Raw genomic sequence first — 17,775 nt, 5'->3', positions numbered from 1 at the left:
AGTGATCAGCATGCTCCTCCTCAGTCTTAGAGTAAACAAGTATATCATCAATAAAGACAATAACAAACTTGTCCAGGTACGGCTGGAAAATCCTGTTCATATAATCAATGAATACTACTGGAGCATTGGTTAATCTGAAATACATCACTGTATACTCATAATGACCATAATATGTCCAAAAGGTAGTTTTCGGAATATCTTCATCTTTAACCCTTATCTGATGATACCCAAATCGCAGATCAATTTTAGAAAACACACCAGCACCCTGTAACTGATCCATTAGGTCGTCAATTCTAGGTAGTGGATATTTATTCTTCACAATAATCTTATTCAATTGACGATAATCGACACACAAGCGCATACTTCCATCCTTCTTCTTTACCAGTAACACTGGCACTCCCCACGGAGAAACACTTGGTCGAATGAAATACTTACCCAACAGATCTTCTAGTTGAGCCTTCAATTCAGCCATTTCTAAAGGTGACATCCTGTAAGGAGTAATCGAAATCGGACCGGCTCCAGGCACCAACTCAATTGCAAATTCAACCTCTCGGTTAGGTGAAAATTCATTAATATCATCCGGAAATACATTTGAAAATTCACATACAACCAGAATCTGCTCTAAACTCTGATCATCACCTGACACTCCGGAAGTTAATAACATAATACCCTGACATTCAGTGCCAGAACAATTTACTATCATAGAGTTCAAATAGTAACTATTTACCACAACCGGCACTTCCGACCCTTCTGACATAAATTGTACTGACTTTTCAGAACAATTAAGCAAAACATGATTCTTAGATAACCAATTCAATCCAAAGATAAGATCTAGATCAGTCATCGGCAAACAAATCAAATTATGCACAAATTCACGTTGTTGCACTCGAATTGGAACTTGTGGACAGCCTAACCTAGTCACCATAGCTTCATGAGTAGCATTATGCACTTTCAAATCATAACTTAAAACCACCATTCTCAACCCTAATTCATTATCCTTTTCAAATGCAATAAATGAATGAGTTTCTCTTGAATCAAATAAAGTATTTAAGATTTTACTAGCCATTTCACAATTACCTCTAATTAGTGTCTCAGATCCCTCGGCACCAGTTATAGAAGTGGTATACACTCTCCCTGGCTGCTGTACCCTACCAGTCTCATACTTCCTCTTCTCTGAACAATTATTGGAGAAGTGCCCGGGCTGTCCACAAAAATAACATACCCCAAGTTCTGATCTACACAGAACTCCAGGATGATACTTTTCGCACCTCTGACAGTTCAAATCCTACTGTGGCTGCTTTCCAAACCTTCTTCCTTGATTAACATTAGTATTCAGCCTTTTGTAATTGCTCTGGCCTTGATACTACTGCGGGACAAAGCCTCCACACTAGAAATTTCTACCTCTCGGAGCAAAGTTTGTCCCTGAAGTTCGTTGAAAAGGCACCCTCAAACTTCCTTTCTCTACTGCCGCCTTCCTCACACATTCCTCAGCCACCCTACTCATATTCACCAATTCAAAAAATACTCTGATCTCCATTAGTGCAACGAAGCTCAGAATATCGCTCTGAAGACCTTCCTCATATTTAATACACTTCCACTTAGCAAAATCTTCAGGCGCACCTTGACAGATACGAGAAAAGTGACATAACTCCTCAAACCTGCTAGTATACTCAGTAACAGTCATTTGCCCTGCTTTAATTGCATCAATTCAAGCTCCTTGGCATTTCTGACTGAGTTAGGGAAGTATTTCTTATAGAACTCTGTTCGAAAGACCTCCCAAGGAATCACAGCGCCATCTAGCTACAAGATACGTCGCGTTTCCTGCCACCAATATTGAGCCTCGCCTTGCAGTTGATAAGTTCCAAACTCAACCCATTACTCTTCAGGAACCTGTTGAGCCTGCAGTGCCCGTTCCATAGCCTGAATCCAATTGTCTGCATAAGTGGGATTTGAGGTTCCTAATGAGCGGATAATTTATACGCTTTTTGGCATTATTTTTAGTATCTTTTTAGTATATTTTAGTTAGTTTTTATTATGTTTTTATTAGTTTTTAAATAAAAATCACATTTCTGAACTTTACTATGAGTTTGTGTATTTTTCTATGATTTCAGATATTTTCTGGCTGAAATTGAGGGACCTGAGCAAAATCTGATTCAGAGGCTGAAAAAGGACTGCAGATGCTGTTATATTCTGACCTCCCTGCACTCGAAGTGGATTTTCTAGAGCTACAGAAGCCCAATTGGCGCGCTCTCAATTACTTTGGAAAGTAGACATCCTGGGCTTTCCAGCAATATATAATCGTTCATACTTTACTCGAGATTTGATGGCCCAAACTGGCATTCCAAGTCAGCATAGAAATTCTGACGTCAAAACGCCAGAACTGGCATAAAAGCTGGAGTTAAACGCCCAAATTGGCACAAAAGCTGGAGTTTAACTCCAAGAAAAGCCTCTACATGTGAAAGCTTCAACGCTCAGTCCAAGCACACACCAAGTGGGCCCGGAAGTGGATTCTGCATCATTTACTCATTTCTGTAAACCCTAGGTTACTAGTTTTCTACAAATAGGACCTTTTGCTATTGTATTTGAGATACTTTTTGCACACTTGATCATACTGGGATCTTGGCTCTTCTAGTTCCCTCTCTGGGGGACGAAGCCAATGACCACCATTATCACTTTTGTATTTTCAACGGTGGAGTTTCTACTAGGGGTGTTCAAATCCAAACTGATCCAAATTAAACCGCTCATCCAATTCGATCCAAACCGAAAACCGATTAAAACCGCACTAATTCGGATTTGATTGGATTTTATTTTTTGCAAACCACTGGATTGGATCGGATTTTGGATCTACTTTTCATAACCGATCTAATCCAATCCAAACCGTACAATGTGCTATAATATTATTATTTTATTATTATATTTACAATTATACTTATAACATGTTCAATTTGTTATACATTTTTCTATTATTCATGTATTATTATTATTTAATAAATATTTTATGTTCAAAATGTTATTTATTTATTTATTTTAACTAACCTATAATTTTATTTCTATTATTATGTTATCGTTGGCTTTTTAAGATATTGTTAAGACTTGTTATGTCATTGTTGATTATTTAAAATTTGATATTGAGACTTGTTATATGTATTTAATTTTTTTATTTAAAAAACCGCAAATCCAAACCGATCCAAACCGCTTGTAATTGGATCGGATCGGATCGGATTTCCAAAAAAAATTTATCCAATCCAAACCGCATCGCACATAGATTAAGCGTTCGGATCGAATGACTTTTTTCCTTAAAACCGAACCAAACCGCACCGCGAACACCCCTAGTTTCTACACACCATAGATTAAGGTGTGGAGCTCTGCTGTTCTTCATGAATTAATGCAATTACTACTGTTTTTCTATTCAATTCATGCCTACTTCTTCTCCAAGATATACTCTCGTTCTTAATTCAGTTAAGTCAGAATGAAGGGGTGACCTGTGACAATCACCCAATCTTCGTTACTCGCTTAGCCAAGGTCGCGTGCTTGACAACCACAAAGCGATCTACATGATGTTCAACGTAGTCATTGGACGACAGCTGGAGTATATTCTCTTGGGTTTCTAATCTCAAATTAGAACCTTCGTGGTATAGGCTAGAATTATTGGTGGCCATTCCTGAGATCCGAAAAGTCTAAACCTTGTCTGTGGTATTCTGAGTAAGATCTGGGAAGGGATGACTGTGACGAGCTTCAAACTCGCAAGTGTTGGGCGTAATGACAGACGCAAAAGGATCAATGGATCCTATTCCAACATGGTTGAGAACCGACAGATGATTAGCCGTGCGGTGACAGCGCATTTGGACCATTTTCACTGAGAGGACGGGAAGTAGCCATTGACAACGGTGATGCCCAATATAAAGCTTTCCATGGAAAGGAGTATGAATGATTGGAAGAAGGCAATAGGAAAGCATAAGTTTAGGAGGAACAAAGCATCTTCATACGCTTGTCTGAAATTCTCACCAATGAATTACATAAGTATCTCTATCTCTATTTTATGTTTTATTCATATTTTAATTATCAATTCTCCATAACCATTTGAATTCGCCTGACTGAGATTTACAAGATGACCATAGCTTGCTTCAAGCCAACAGTCTCCATGGGATCGACCCTTACTCACGTAAGGTTTATTACTTGGACAACCCAGTGCACTTGCTGGTTAGTTGTGCGAAGTTGTGACAAAGAACTAAGATTATGAACATGAATACCAAGTTTTTGGCGCCGTTACCAAGGAATGAACGATCATGATTTCGTGCACCAAGTTTTTGGCGCCGTTGTCGGGGATTGTTTGAGTTTGGACAACTGACGGTTCATCTTGTTGCTTAGATTAGGTAATTTTATTTTATGTTTAGGCTTTTTACTTTGTATTTTCAAAAAACATTTTCAAAAATACAAAAAAAATTTTCTATTATGTTCTTCAGAGTTTTTAAGAATGAATTCTAGAGTTTCATGATGATCTGTTGAAGTTTGGCTGGCTGTGAAGCCATGTCTAATCTTTTGGACCGAGGTTTCAACTTATCATCACAAGAGCTTGTTGATTTCTATCAATTTTGCTGTTGAGAGTAATGATCTGCTAAAGCTTGGCTGGCCATTGGCCATGTCTAGTGTTTTGGACTGAAGCTTTCATTGAAGGCTGATGAGCGGATATTTTATACGCTTTTTGGGGTTAATTTCATATAGTTTTGAGTATGTTCTAGTTAGTTTTTAGTCTATTTTCATTAGCTTTTAGGAAAAATTCATATTTCTGGACTTTACTATGAGTTGTGTGTTTTTCTGTAATTTCAGGTATTTTTCTGGCTGAAATTGAAGGAGCTGAGCAAAAATCTGATTCAGGCTGAAAAAGGACTGCTGATGCTGTTGGATTCTGACCTCCCTGCACTCAAAATGGATTTTCTGGAGCTACAGAACTCGAATTGGCATGCTTCCAATTGTGTTGGAAAGTAGACATCCAGGGCTTTCCAGAAATATATAATAGTCCATACTTTGCACAAGGATAGATGACGTAAACTGGCGTTCAACGCCAGTTCTCTGCCCAATTCTGGCGTCCAGCGCCAGAAAAGGATCAAAAGCTGGAGTTGAACGCCCAAACTGGCATAAAAACTGGCGTTCAACTCCACAAATGGCCTCTGCACGTGAATTGCTTAAGTCTCAGCCCAGCACACACCAAGTGGGCCCCAGAAGTGGATCTCTGCATCATCCATCATAGTTTACTCATATTTTGTAACCCTAGGCTACTAGTTTAGTATTTAAACAACTTTTAGAGACTTATTTTGCATCTCATGACATTTTAGATCTAAACTTTGTATTCTCTGATGGCATGAGTCTCTAAACCCCATTGTTGGGGGTGAGGAGCTCTGCTGTGTCTCGATGAATTAATGCAAGTATTTCTGTTTTCCATTCAAACACGCTTGTTCCTATCTAAGATGTTCATTCGCGCTTAACTATGATGGAGGTGATGATCTGTGACACTCATCACCTTCCTCAAATCATGAACGTGTGCCTGACAACAACCTCCATTCTATATACGATTGAATGAGTATCTCTTAGATTCCTTAATCAGAATCTTCGTGGTATAAGCTAGAACTGATGGCGGCATTCATGAGAATCCGGAAAGTCTAAACCTTGTCTGTGGTATTCCGAGTAGGATTCAAGGATTGAATGACTGTGACGAGCTTCAAACTCCTGAAGCCTGGGCGTTAGTGACAGACGCAAAAGGATAGTAAATCCTATTCCAACCGGATCGAGAACCAACCGGTGATTAGCCGTGCTGTGACAGAGCGCGTGAGCGTAGTTTTCACTGGAAGGATGGAAGGTAGCCATTGACAACGGTGATCCACCAACACACCGCTTGCCATAGGAGGACGTGCGTGCGTGAACAAGAAGACAGAGGAAAGCAGAGATTCAGAAGACAAAGCATCTCCAAAACTCCAACATATTCTCCATTACTGCATAACAAGTAACCTTTAATCCATGCTCTATTGTTTATTTGCAATTCAACTGATAAACATAATTGACTTCCTGACTAAGATTTACAAGATAACCATAGATTGCTTCAAACCAACAATCTCCGTGGGATTCGACCCTTACTCACGTAAGGTATTACTTGGACGACCCAGTGCACTTGCTGGTCAGTGGTACGAGTTGTGAAAAGTGTGATTCATAATTCGTGCACAAAGTTTTTGGCGCCGTTGCCGGGGATTGTTCGTTTTTGGACAACTAACGGTTTATTTTGTTGCTTAGATTAGGAAAAATTTCTCTTTTTTTTGGTTTAGAGTCTTTTATTATTTATCCCTTGTTAAAACACTTTAAATTTATAGCTCAGTTAGTTAGAACGTGGTGTTTATGTTCATGGTAATTGGCTATCATATTTTTTAAAACCTTTTTCAAAAATAATTTTTCTATTAAATCCTGTGCCAAACTTTAAGTTTGGTGTTTTCTTGTTGATTTTTCTTAAAATTTTCAAAAATTTTCATAACTCATTTGGCTAGAGCGTTAATCTGTGTTCTTGGTAATTGGGTTAGAGTCTTTTATATTCTTTTCAAAACCTTCTTTTTCATAAATAATATTTTCTCTATTAAATTTTGTGCCAAACTTTAAGTTTGGTGTTTTCTTGTTGATTTCCCTTTGGTTTTCGAAAATTTTGGTGGTTTTCAAAAAATTTTAAGTTTGGTGTTCCTTGGTGCTTTCCCTCCAAAATTTTCAAAAACAAGGAGCATTAGATCTAAAAATTTTAAATCTTGTGCTATCTTATTGTTTTTCTCTTTCCTCACTAAATTTAAAATTATCTTTTCTCTCCTTTTTTAAAATAAATTTTCGAAAATTATATAAAAAAAAATATTTCAGATTTTTTTAAAAAAAATTTTTTCCAAATCATATCTTTTTCAAAACCTCCTAACCACTTTTTCTCTCCTCACTTTTTCGAAAATCATAATTTTTGTTATTTTTATTTTTGGTTAAGTTGTCCTCTTTCTATAAAATAAAATAAATAAAAAGGTAAATCAATCCAAGTTATATCCCTTTATCCATCATGGACATAAGTGGAAATGAACAGTCCAGGAGGACTCTGGGGTCATATTCTAACCCCTCTACTGCTTCATATGGGAGTAGCATCTGCATACCCTCCATTGGAGCTAGTAGCTTTGAGTTGAATCCTCAGCTCATTATCATGGTGCAGCAAAGTTGCCAGTATTCCGGTCTTCCACAGGAAGAACCTACAGAGTTTCTGGCACAATTTTTACAAATTGTTGACACAGTACATGATAAAGAAATAGATCAGGATGTCTACAGACTATTGCTATTTCCATTTGCTGTAAAAGATCAAGCTAAGAGGTGGTTGAATAACCAACCTAAGGCCAGCATAAGGACATGGAAACAGCTGACAGAAAAATTCCTGAATCAATATTTCCCTCCAAAAAGGATGACACAGCTAAGGCTGGACATCCAAGGCTTTAAACAGGGAGATAATGAATCCCTTTATGATGCCTGGGAGAGATACAGAGAGATGCTACGAAAATGCCCCTCTGAAATGTTTTCAGAGTGGGTCCAGTTAGACATCTTCTACTATGGGCTTGCAGAAGGAGCTCAGATGTCTCTAGATTACTCAGCTGGTGGATCTATCCACATGAGAAAGACAATTGAAGAGGCTCAAGAGCTCATTGATACAGTTGCCAGGAATCAGCATCTGTATCTAAGCAGCAACCCTTCCATGAATGAAGAGGTTAAAACAGCAACTGCTGAACTCAGTCCTGTAGAACAAGCTGCTGAATTCAATCAGCAATTGGACTTCCTAACAAGGCAGTTAGCCGAATTCAAAGATAGATTACAAGAGACAAGGATGGCTAATATACATATGGAAGAACAGTTTAAGCAAACAAAGCAGCAGCTGTCAAGGCAAATAACAGAAGAATGCCAAGCAGTTCAATTAAGAAGTGGGAAAACATTAAATACCCCACCTCAAGGCATCAAAAAGTCAAGAAATGAGCAACCCACCAAAGATTCACCTGAGGACAGTAAGAGCCCAGGGAAAAATAAGTCTGGCGCTAAAACGACAGAGAATTGGTGGAAGGCTGGCGCTGAACGCCCAGACCATGCCCAAAACTGGCGTTCAACGCCAGTTTCAAAGCAAGATTGGCGTTCAACGCCAGAAATGGGCAAGAATCTGGCGTTGAACGCCCAAATAGAGCAGAATCCAGCGTTGAACGCCCAAAATGGGCACAGTTCTGGCGTTCAGACGTCAGAAGCAGACAAGGAGCTGGCGTCCAGTTTCACTCCAGCTTCTGACTCTAGCACTCAATTGCCAGTGAGAGATCAGACACACACAAGTGCTGATAACAACCCCTCTAAAAAGGCTTCTTTAACCACTAAGGTTGAAGAATATAAAGCCAAGATACCTTATCCTCAAAAACTCCGGAAAGAGGAGCAGGATAAGCAATTTGCTCGCTTTGCAGATTACCTCAAGACTCTTGAGATAAAGATTCCATTTGCAGAGGCACTTGAGCAAATACCTTCTTATGCCAAGTTCATGAAAGAGATCTTGAGTCATAAAAAGGATTGGAGAGAAACAGAAAGAGTTCTCCTCACTGAAGAATGCAGTGCAGTCATTCTAGAGAGCTTTCCTGAAAAGCTTAAAGACCCTGGGAGTTTTCTGATACCATGCATATTAGAAGGTAATTGCACCAAGACAGCTTTATGCGATCTTGGGGCAAGCATCAACCTAATACCTGCATCCACTATCAGGAAGCTTGGCTTAACTGAAGAAGTTAAACCAACCCGGATATGTCTCCAACTTGCTGATGGTTCCACTAAATACCCATCAGGCGTGATTGAGGACATGATTGTCAGAGTTGGGCCATTCGCCTTTCCCACTGACTTTGTTGTGCTGGAGATGGAGGAGCACAAGAGTGCTACTCTCATTCTAGGAAGATCCTTCCTAGCAACTGGACGATCCCTCATTGACGTCCAACAGGGGGAAATAACCCTGAGAGTCAACGATGATGAGTTCAAGTTGAACGCTGTCAAAGCCATGCAGCATCCAGACACATCAACAGACTGCATGAAAGTTGATCTCATTGACTCTTTGGTAGAAGAGATAAACATGGCTGAGAGTCTCGAATCAGAGTTGGAAGACATCTTTAAAGATGTTCAGCCTGATTTGGAGGATTCAGGGGACATGAAAGAGCCTCTGAACTTTTTTCTGAAAGAGGAAAAACCCCCTAAACCCGAGCTCAAGCCACTACCACCATCCTTGAAATATGCATTTCTGGGAGAAGGTGACACTTTTCCAGTGATCATAAGCTCTGCTTTAAATTCACAGGAAGAGGAAGCACTTATTCAAGTGCTAAGGACACACAAGACAGCTCTTGGGTGGTCCATAGGTGACCTTAAGGGCATAAGCCCAGCTAGATGCATGCACAAAATCCTATTGGAGGACAATGCCAAACCAGTGGTTCAACCACAGAGGCGGCTAAATCCAGCCATGAAGGAAGTGGTGCAGAAAGAGGTCACCAAGTTACTAGAGGCTGGGATTATTTATCCTATTTCTGATAGCCCCTGGGTGAGCCCTGTTCAAGTCGTCCCAAAAAAGGGAGGCATGACAGTGATTCATAATGAAAAAAATGAACTGGTTCCTATAAGAACAGTTACAGGGTGGCGCATGTGTATTGACTACAGAAGGCTCAATACAGCCACCAGAAAGGATCATTTTCCTTTACCATTCATAGACCAGATGCTAGAAAGACTAGCAGGTCATGATTATTACTGCTTTCTGGATGGCTACTCAGGCTACAACCAGATTGCAGTGGATCCCCAGGATCAAGAGAAAACAGCATTCACATGTCCATCTGGAGTGTTTGCTTATAGAAGGATGCCATTTGGGCTATGTAATGCGCCTGCAACCTTCCAGAGATGCATGCTCTCTATTTTCTCTGACATGGTGGAAAAATTTCTGGAATTCTTCATGGATGACTTCTCAGTATATGGAGACTCATTCAGCTCCTGTCTTGATCACCTGAAACTTGTTCTGAAAAGATGCCAAGAGACCAACCTAGTTTTAAACTGGGAAAAGTGTCACTTCATGGTGACTGAAGGAATTGTTCTTGGGCATAAAATCTCAAACAAGGGAATAGAGGTGGATCAAGCAAAAATAGAGGTAATTGAAAAATTACCACCACCTGCCAATGTTAAGGCAATCAGAAGCTTTCTGGGGCATGCAGGATTCTATAGGAGGTTTATAAAGGATTTTTCAAAAATCGCAAAACCTCTAAGCAATCTGCTAGCTGCTGACACGCCATTTGTGTTTGACACAAAGTGCCTGCAGGCGTTTGAAACGCTGAAAGCTAAGCTGGTCACAGCACCAGTCATTTCTGCACCAGACTGGACATTACCATTTGAGCTAATGTGTGATGCCAGTGATCATGCCATTGGTGCAGTATTGGGACAGAGGCATGACAAGCTTCTGCATATCATTTATTATGCCAGTCGCGTTCTAAATGATGCCCAGAAAAATTACACAACCACAGAAAAAGAACTACTTGCAGTGGTTTACGCCATTGACAAGTTCAGATCATACTTAGTAGGATCAAAAGTGATTGTGTATACTGACCATGCTGCTCTTAAATATCTACTCACAAAGCAGGATTCAAAACCCAGGCTCATCAGATGGGTATTGCTTCTGCAAGAGTTTGATATAGAAATAAGAGACAGAAAAGGGACAGAGAACCAAGTGGCTGATCATCTGTCCCGGATAGAGCCAGTGGAAGGGACGCCCCTCCCTTCTCTTGAGATCTCTGAAACGTTTCTTGATGAGCATTTATTCGCCATTCAGGAAGCACCATGGTTTGCCGATATTGCAAACTATAAAGCTGCAAGGTTCATACCCAAGGAGTACAACAGGACACAAAAGAAGAAATTAATTACTGATGCAAAGTACTACTTGTGGGATGAACCTTATCTCTTTAAGAGATGTGCAGACGGAATTATCCGTAGGTCTGTGCCTAGAGAAGAAGCACAGAGGATCCTGTGGCATTGCCACGGATCTCAATATGGAGGCCATTTCGGAGGTGAGCGAACAGCCACCAAGGTCCTCCAATGTGGCTTCTATTGGCCCACACTCTATAAAGATTCCCGAGAGTTTGTACGTAATTGTGACAGTTGCCAAAGAGCTGGTAATCTGCCTCATGGTTACGCCATGCCTCAACAAGGAATCTTGGAAATTGAGATGTTTGACGTATGGGGAATTGACTTCATGGGACCTTTCCCACCATCATACTCAAACACTTATATTCTGGTGGCAGTTGACTATGTATCAAAATGGGTTGAGGCTATTGCCACACCCACCAATGATACTAAAACAGTGCTGAAGTTCCTCCAGAAACATATTTTTAGCAGGTTTGGTGTCCCTAGAGTACTAATCAGTGATGGGGGCACTCACTTCTGCAATAAACAGCTTTACTCTGCCATGGTTCGGTATGGAATTCGCCACAAGGTGGCCACTCCATATCATCCACAAACCAATGGGCAGGCTGAAGTCTCTAACAGAGAATTAAAGAGAATCCTGGAACGGACAGTAAATACCCGTAGAAAGGATTGGGCAAGGAGCTTGGATGATGCTCTGTGGGCTTACAGAACAGCATTCAAGACCCCTATAGGGACCTCTCCATACCAACTGGTGTATGGTAAGGCATGTCACCTGCCCGTGGAACTGGAACATAAGGCCTACTGGGCAACCAGATTCCTAAACTTTGATGCCAAATTAGCAGGAGAAAAAAGATTGCTCCAGCTAAATGAGCTAGAGGAGTTCAGATTCACAGCTTTCGAAAATGCCAAGCTATATAAAGAAAAATAAAAAAAGTGGCATGATAGAAAGCTGTCATCTAGAATCTTTGAACCAGGACAGAAGGTTCTGTTGTTTAACTCTAGACTCAGGCTATTCCCCGGGAAACTGAAATCCCGGTGGAGGGGACCATACGTGATTACAAGTGTATCACCATATGGTTATGTGGAGCTTCAAGATATTGATTCTGATAAGAAGTTCATTGTCAATGGACAGAGAATCAAGCATTATCTAGAAGGCAACATTGAGCAAGAATGCTCAAGGCTGAAGCTAGATTAAAAGCTCAGCAAGGTCCAGCTAAGGACATTAAAGAAGCGCTTGTTGGGAGGCAACCCAATTTTTATTTACTTTCATGGTTTTTCATGTTTTATTAGGTTCATGATCATGTGGAGTCACAAAACAAATATTAAAAATTGAAAACGGAATCAAAAACAGCAGAAGAAAAATCACACCCTGGAGGAAGCACCTGTCTGTCGTTCAACGCCAGAACAGAGCATGGTTCTGGCGCTGAACGCCCAAAATGGGCACCAACCTGGCGCTGAACGCCCAGAGTTGTGTGCAAGGGCATTTTGCATGCCCAAATTGGTGCAGGGATGTAAATGCCTTGACACCTCAAGATCTGTGGACCTCACAGGATCATTTCAAGATCTGTGGACCCCACAGGATCCCCTCCTTCCCTCCTCATAATCCTAGTTTTTTTTTCCACATCTTCTTCTTCATCTATTCCTTCTTCTTTTGCTCGAGGGCGAGCAACATTCTAAGTTTGGTGTGGTAAAACAATTATGTGAAGGATCTATAGCTCAGTGGTAGAACATGTGGCTGCAAATCAAGAGATCCCTGAGATACCTCAGGGGATGCACTTCCCTCCACATAATTATTGGAAGCAACTGAGGATAGAAATACCAAAAATCACTAGGAATCAAGCCACAAAGGCAAGGAAGAGACATAAAAGAGCTCAAGAACATCATTGGTTCCTCAAGAAGGAAATGCCATCATCATTAAGGTGGACTCGTTCCTTGTTCTTACTTTCTCTGTTTTTCGTTTTCTCTACGTTAAGTGCTTATCTATGTTTGTGTCTTCATTACATGATCATTAGTAGTGATTAGTGTCTATTTTGATTTTATCCCCAATTAAGTTATAGTATATTTTTCTCATCATCAGCAAACATGAATAAAATAGTAGATCTTTTGAATAAGAGGCAATAAAATTTCGAGTTTTTAATAAGAAAAATTCTAATTAGTAACATGTGGTGGCAATGCTTTATGTCTTCTGAATGAATGCTTGAAAAGTGCATATGTCTTTTGAATTTGTTGTTTAAGACTGTTAAATATGTTGGCTCTTGAAAGAATGATGAACATGAGACATGTTATTGATAATCTGAAAAATCATAAAAATGATTCTTGAAGCAAGAAAAAGCAGCAAAGAACAAAGCTTGCAGAAAAAAATATATATATAATAAAATAGGCGAAAAAAAAAATTTGAAAGAAAAAGAAAAAGCAAGCAGAAAAAGCCAAAAGCTCTTAAAACCAAGAGGCAAGAGCAAAAAGCCAATAACCCTTAAAACCAAAAGGCAAGGGCAAATAAAAAGGATCCCAAGGCTTTGAGCATCAGTGGATAGGAGGGCCTAAAGGAATAAAATCCTGGTCTAAGCGGCTAAACTAAGCTGTCCCTAACCATGTGCTTGTGGCGTGTAGGTGTCAAGTGAGAACTTGAGACTGAGCGGTTAAAGTCAAGGTCCAAAGCAAAAAGAAGAGTGTGCTTAAGAACCCTGGACACCTCTAATTGGGGGCTTTAGCAAAGCTGAGCCACAATCTGAAAAGGTTCACCCAATTATGTGTCTGTGGCATTTATGTATCCAGTGGTAATACTGGAAAACAAAGTGCTTAGGGCCACGGCCAAGACTCATAAAATAGTTGTGTTCAAGAATCATCACACTGAAATAGGAGAATCAATAACACTATCTGAATTCTAAGTTCCTACAGATGCCAATCACTCTGAGCTTCAATGGATAAAGTGAGATGCCAAAACTGTTCAGAAGCAAAAAGCTACTAGTCCCGCTCATCTAATTAGAATCTGAGCTTCAATCAAAAACTCTGAGATATTATTGCTTCTCAACCTATTAGTCTTCTATTTTATTTGTCTAGTTGCTTGAGGACAAGCAACAGTTTAAGTTTGGTGTTGTGATGAGCGGATATTTTATACGCTTTTTGGGGTTAATTTCATATAGTTTTGAGTATGTTCTAGTTAGTTTTTAGTCTATTTTCATTAGTTTTTAGGAAAAATTAATATTTCTGGACTTTACTATGAGTTGTGTGTTTTTCTGTAATTTCAGGTATTTTTCTGGCTGAAATTGAAGGAGCTGAGCAAAAATCTGATTCAGGCTGAAAAAGGACTGCTGATGCTGTTGGATTCTGACCTCCCTGCACTCAAAGTGGATTTTCTGGAGCTACAGAACTCGAAATGGCATGCTTCCAAATGCGTTGGAAAGTAGACATCCAGGGCTTTCCAGCAATATATAATAGTCCATACTTTGCACAAGGATAGACGATGTAAACTGGCGTTCAACGCCAGTTCTCTGCCCAATTCTGGCGTCCAGCGCCAAAAAAGGATCAAAAGCTGGAGTTGAACGCCCAAACTGGCATAAAAACTGGCGTTCAACTCCACAAATGGCCTCTGCACGTGAATTGCTTAAGTCTCAGCCCAGCACACACCAAGTGGGCCCCAGAAGTGGATCTCTGCATCATCCATCATAGTTTACTCATATTTTGTAACCCTAGGCTACTAGTTTAGTATTTAAACAACTTTTAGAGACTTATTTTGCATCTCATGACATTTTAGATCTAAACTTTGTATTCTCTGACGGCATGAGTCTCTAAACCCCATTGTTGGGGGTGAGGAGCTCTGCTGTGTCTCGATGAATTAATGCAAGTATTTCTGTTTTCCATTCAAACACACTTGTTCCTATCTAAGATGTTCATTCGCGCTTAACTGTGATGGAGGTGATGATCTGTGACACTCATCACCTTCCTCAAATCATGAACGTGTGCCTGACAACCACCTCCGTTCTATATACGATTGAATGAGTATCTCTTAGATTCCTTAATCAGAATCTCCGTGGTATAAGCTAGAACTGATGGCGGCATTCATGAGAATCCGGAAAGTCTAAACCTTGTCTGTGGTATTCCGAGTAGGATTCAAGGATTGAATGACTGTGACGAGCTTCAAACTCCTGAAGCTTGGGCGTTAGTGACAGACGCAAAAGGATAGTAAATCCTATTCCAACCGGATCGAGAACCAACCGGTGATTAGCCGTGCTGTGACAGAGCGCGTGAGCGTAGTTTTCACTGGAAGGATGGAAGGTAGCCATTGACAACGGTGATCCACCAACACACCGCTTGCCATAGGAGGACGTGCGTGCGTGAACAAGAAGACAGAGGAAAGCAGAGATTCAGAAGACAAAGCATCTCCAAAACTCCAACATATTCTCCATTACTGCATAACAAGTAACCTTTAATCCATGCTCTATTGTTTATTTGCAATTCAACTGATAAACATAATTGACTTCCTGACTAAGATTTACAAGATAACCATAGATTGCTTCAAACCAACAATCTCCGTGGGATTCGACCCTTACTCACGTAAGGTATTACTTGGACGACCCAGTGCACTTGCTGGTCAGTGGTACGAGTTGTGAAAAGTGTGATTCATAATTCGTGCACCAAAGGCTTGGCTGGCTAGTAAGCCATGTCTAATTCCTGGACCGAAGTTTTAGACTAACATTGCAATGATTTCTGGAATTCTCATTAAAAATTTTGAATCTCTTTATTTTCTTTTCCATATACTTTTCAAAAAAATCACAAAAAAAATTTATAAAATCATAAAAATCAAAAATATTTTATGTTTCTTGTTTGAGTCTAGTGTCAATTTTTAAGTTTGATGTCAATTGCATGTCTTTATTCTTCTTGCATTTTTCGAATATATGCAATATGTTCTTCATTGATCTTCAAGTTGTTCTTGATGAGTCCATTGCTCTGATCTTTAATTTCTCTTATTTTGTGTCTTTTGTTGTTTCTTACATGCATTTTTAAATTGTTATAGTCCTTAGTATACAAACTTCTGAGTTTGGTGTCTTGAATGCCTTGTTTATTTTATCTTAGTTGCATTTTTTATTGTTTCTCATCATTAAAAATTCAAAAAAAAATTTTAAATTGTGTATTTTCAAGTCAATAACACAGAGAATTGAAGATTCAGAACATTCAGCAGAGGAATTACACAGAAAAAGCTGGGCGTTCAAAACACCCAGTGAAGAAGGAAAACTGGCGTTTAAACGCCAGCCAGGGTACCTGGCTGGGCGTTAAACGCCCAAAAAGGTAGCATTTTGGGTGTTAAACGCCAGAATGGATGCCATTCTGGGTGTTTACCGCCAGGAGGACACTAGAGGGAAGATTTTGTTTTAATTCAAATCTTTTTCAAATTTTCATAATTTTTCAAAATCAAATCTTTTTCAAATCATATTTTTTCAATCATATCTTTTCAAAATCCATTTCTTTCCATTTTCTATTTTTTTTACTATTTTCAAAAATCCTTGCTACAATTAATGATTTAATTCAAAATTTTCAAGTTGTTGCTTGCCTATTAAGAAAGGATCAAATTTTAATCCTAGAATCATATCTTTTAATTTCATGTTGTCAAGTAATCAACTTTAATTTTAAAAATTTCTCTTTTTAATTTGATTCTCAATCATATCTTCTCAATCATATCTTTTCAATCACATATTTTTCAAAATTAATTTTCAATCATATCTTTTTGATTTCTAATTTCAAAATCTTTTCCAAAAATCACTTAATTTCTTCCCCAATCTTAGTTTTTGAAAATCATTTACCAAATTTTCAAAATTTCTTTTAATTATTTCAAAATATTTTTACTTTGATTTTGAAAATTCTTCCCCTCTTCTCAAATCCTTCTATTTAAAGGACTAACACTTCTCCATTATCAGCAATTCGAATTCTGTCCCTCTTGATAAGTTCGAATTCTCTCTTCTCTACCTCATCCTTCTATTTTTATTTTCCTCTGACACTTCAAGGAATCTCTATACTGTGACATAGAGGATTCCATATTTTCTTCTCCTCTCTTTTCATATGAGCAGGAGCAAGGACAAGGGCATTCTTGTTGAAGCTGATCCTGAACCTGAAAGGACCTTGAAGAGAAAGCTAAGAGAAGCTAAAGTACAACTCTCTGTAGAGGACCTAACAGAGCTTTTCAAACAAGAAGAAGCCATGGCAGCCGAAAACAACAACAACGCAAGGAAGGTGCTTGGTGACTTTACTGCACCTACTCCCGACTTCTATGGGAGAAGCATCTCAATCCCTGCCATTGGAGCAAACAACTTTGAGCTTAAGCCTCAATTAGTTTCTCTGATGCAACAGAATTGCAAGTTTCATGGACTTCCATTGGAAGATCCTCATCAGTTCTTAGCTGAATTCTTGCAAATCTGTGACACTGTCAAGATCAATGGGGTTGATCCCGAGGTCTACAAGCTTATGCTCTTTCCCTTTGCTATAAGAGACAGAGCTAGAACATGGTTGGATTCACAACCTAAAGAAAGCCTGAACTCTTGGAAAAACCTAGTCAATGCCTTCTTGGCAAAGTTCTTTCCACCTCAAAAATTGAGCAAGCTTAGAGTGGAAGTCCAAACCTTCAGACAGAAGGAAGATGAATCCCTTTATGAAGCTTGGGAAAGATACAAGCAATTGATCAGAAGGTGTCATTCTGACATGCTTTCAGAATGGAGCATCATAGGTATCTTCTATGATGGTCTGTCTGAACTGTCCAAGATGTCATTGGACAGCTCTGCTGGAGGATCTCTTCATCTGAAGAAGACGCCTGCAGAAGCTCAGGAACTC

This window comes from Arachis ipaensis, chromosome B4, assembly GCF_059453495.1.
Source record: "Arachis ipaensis isolate K30076 ecotype BB chromosome B4, ASM5945349v1, whole genome shotgun sequence".
Lineage (NCBI taxonomy): Eukaryota > Viridiplantae > Streptophyta > Magnoliopsida > Fabales > Fabaceae > Arachis > Arachis ipaensis.
The sequence above is the reverse complement of the archived record's forward strand: the minus strand, read 5'-3'. Positions refer to the sequence as shown.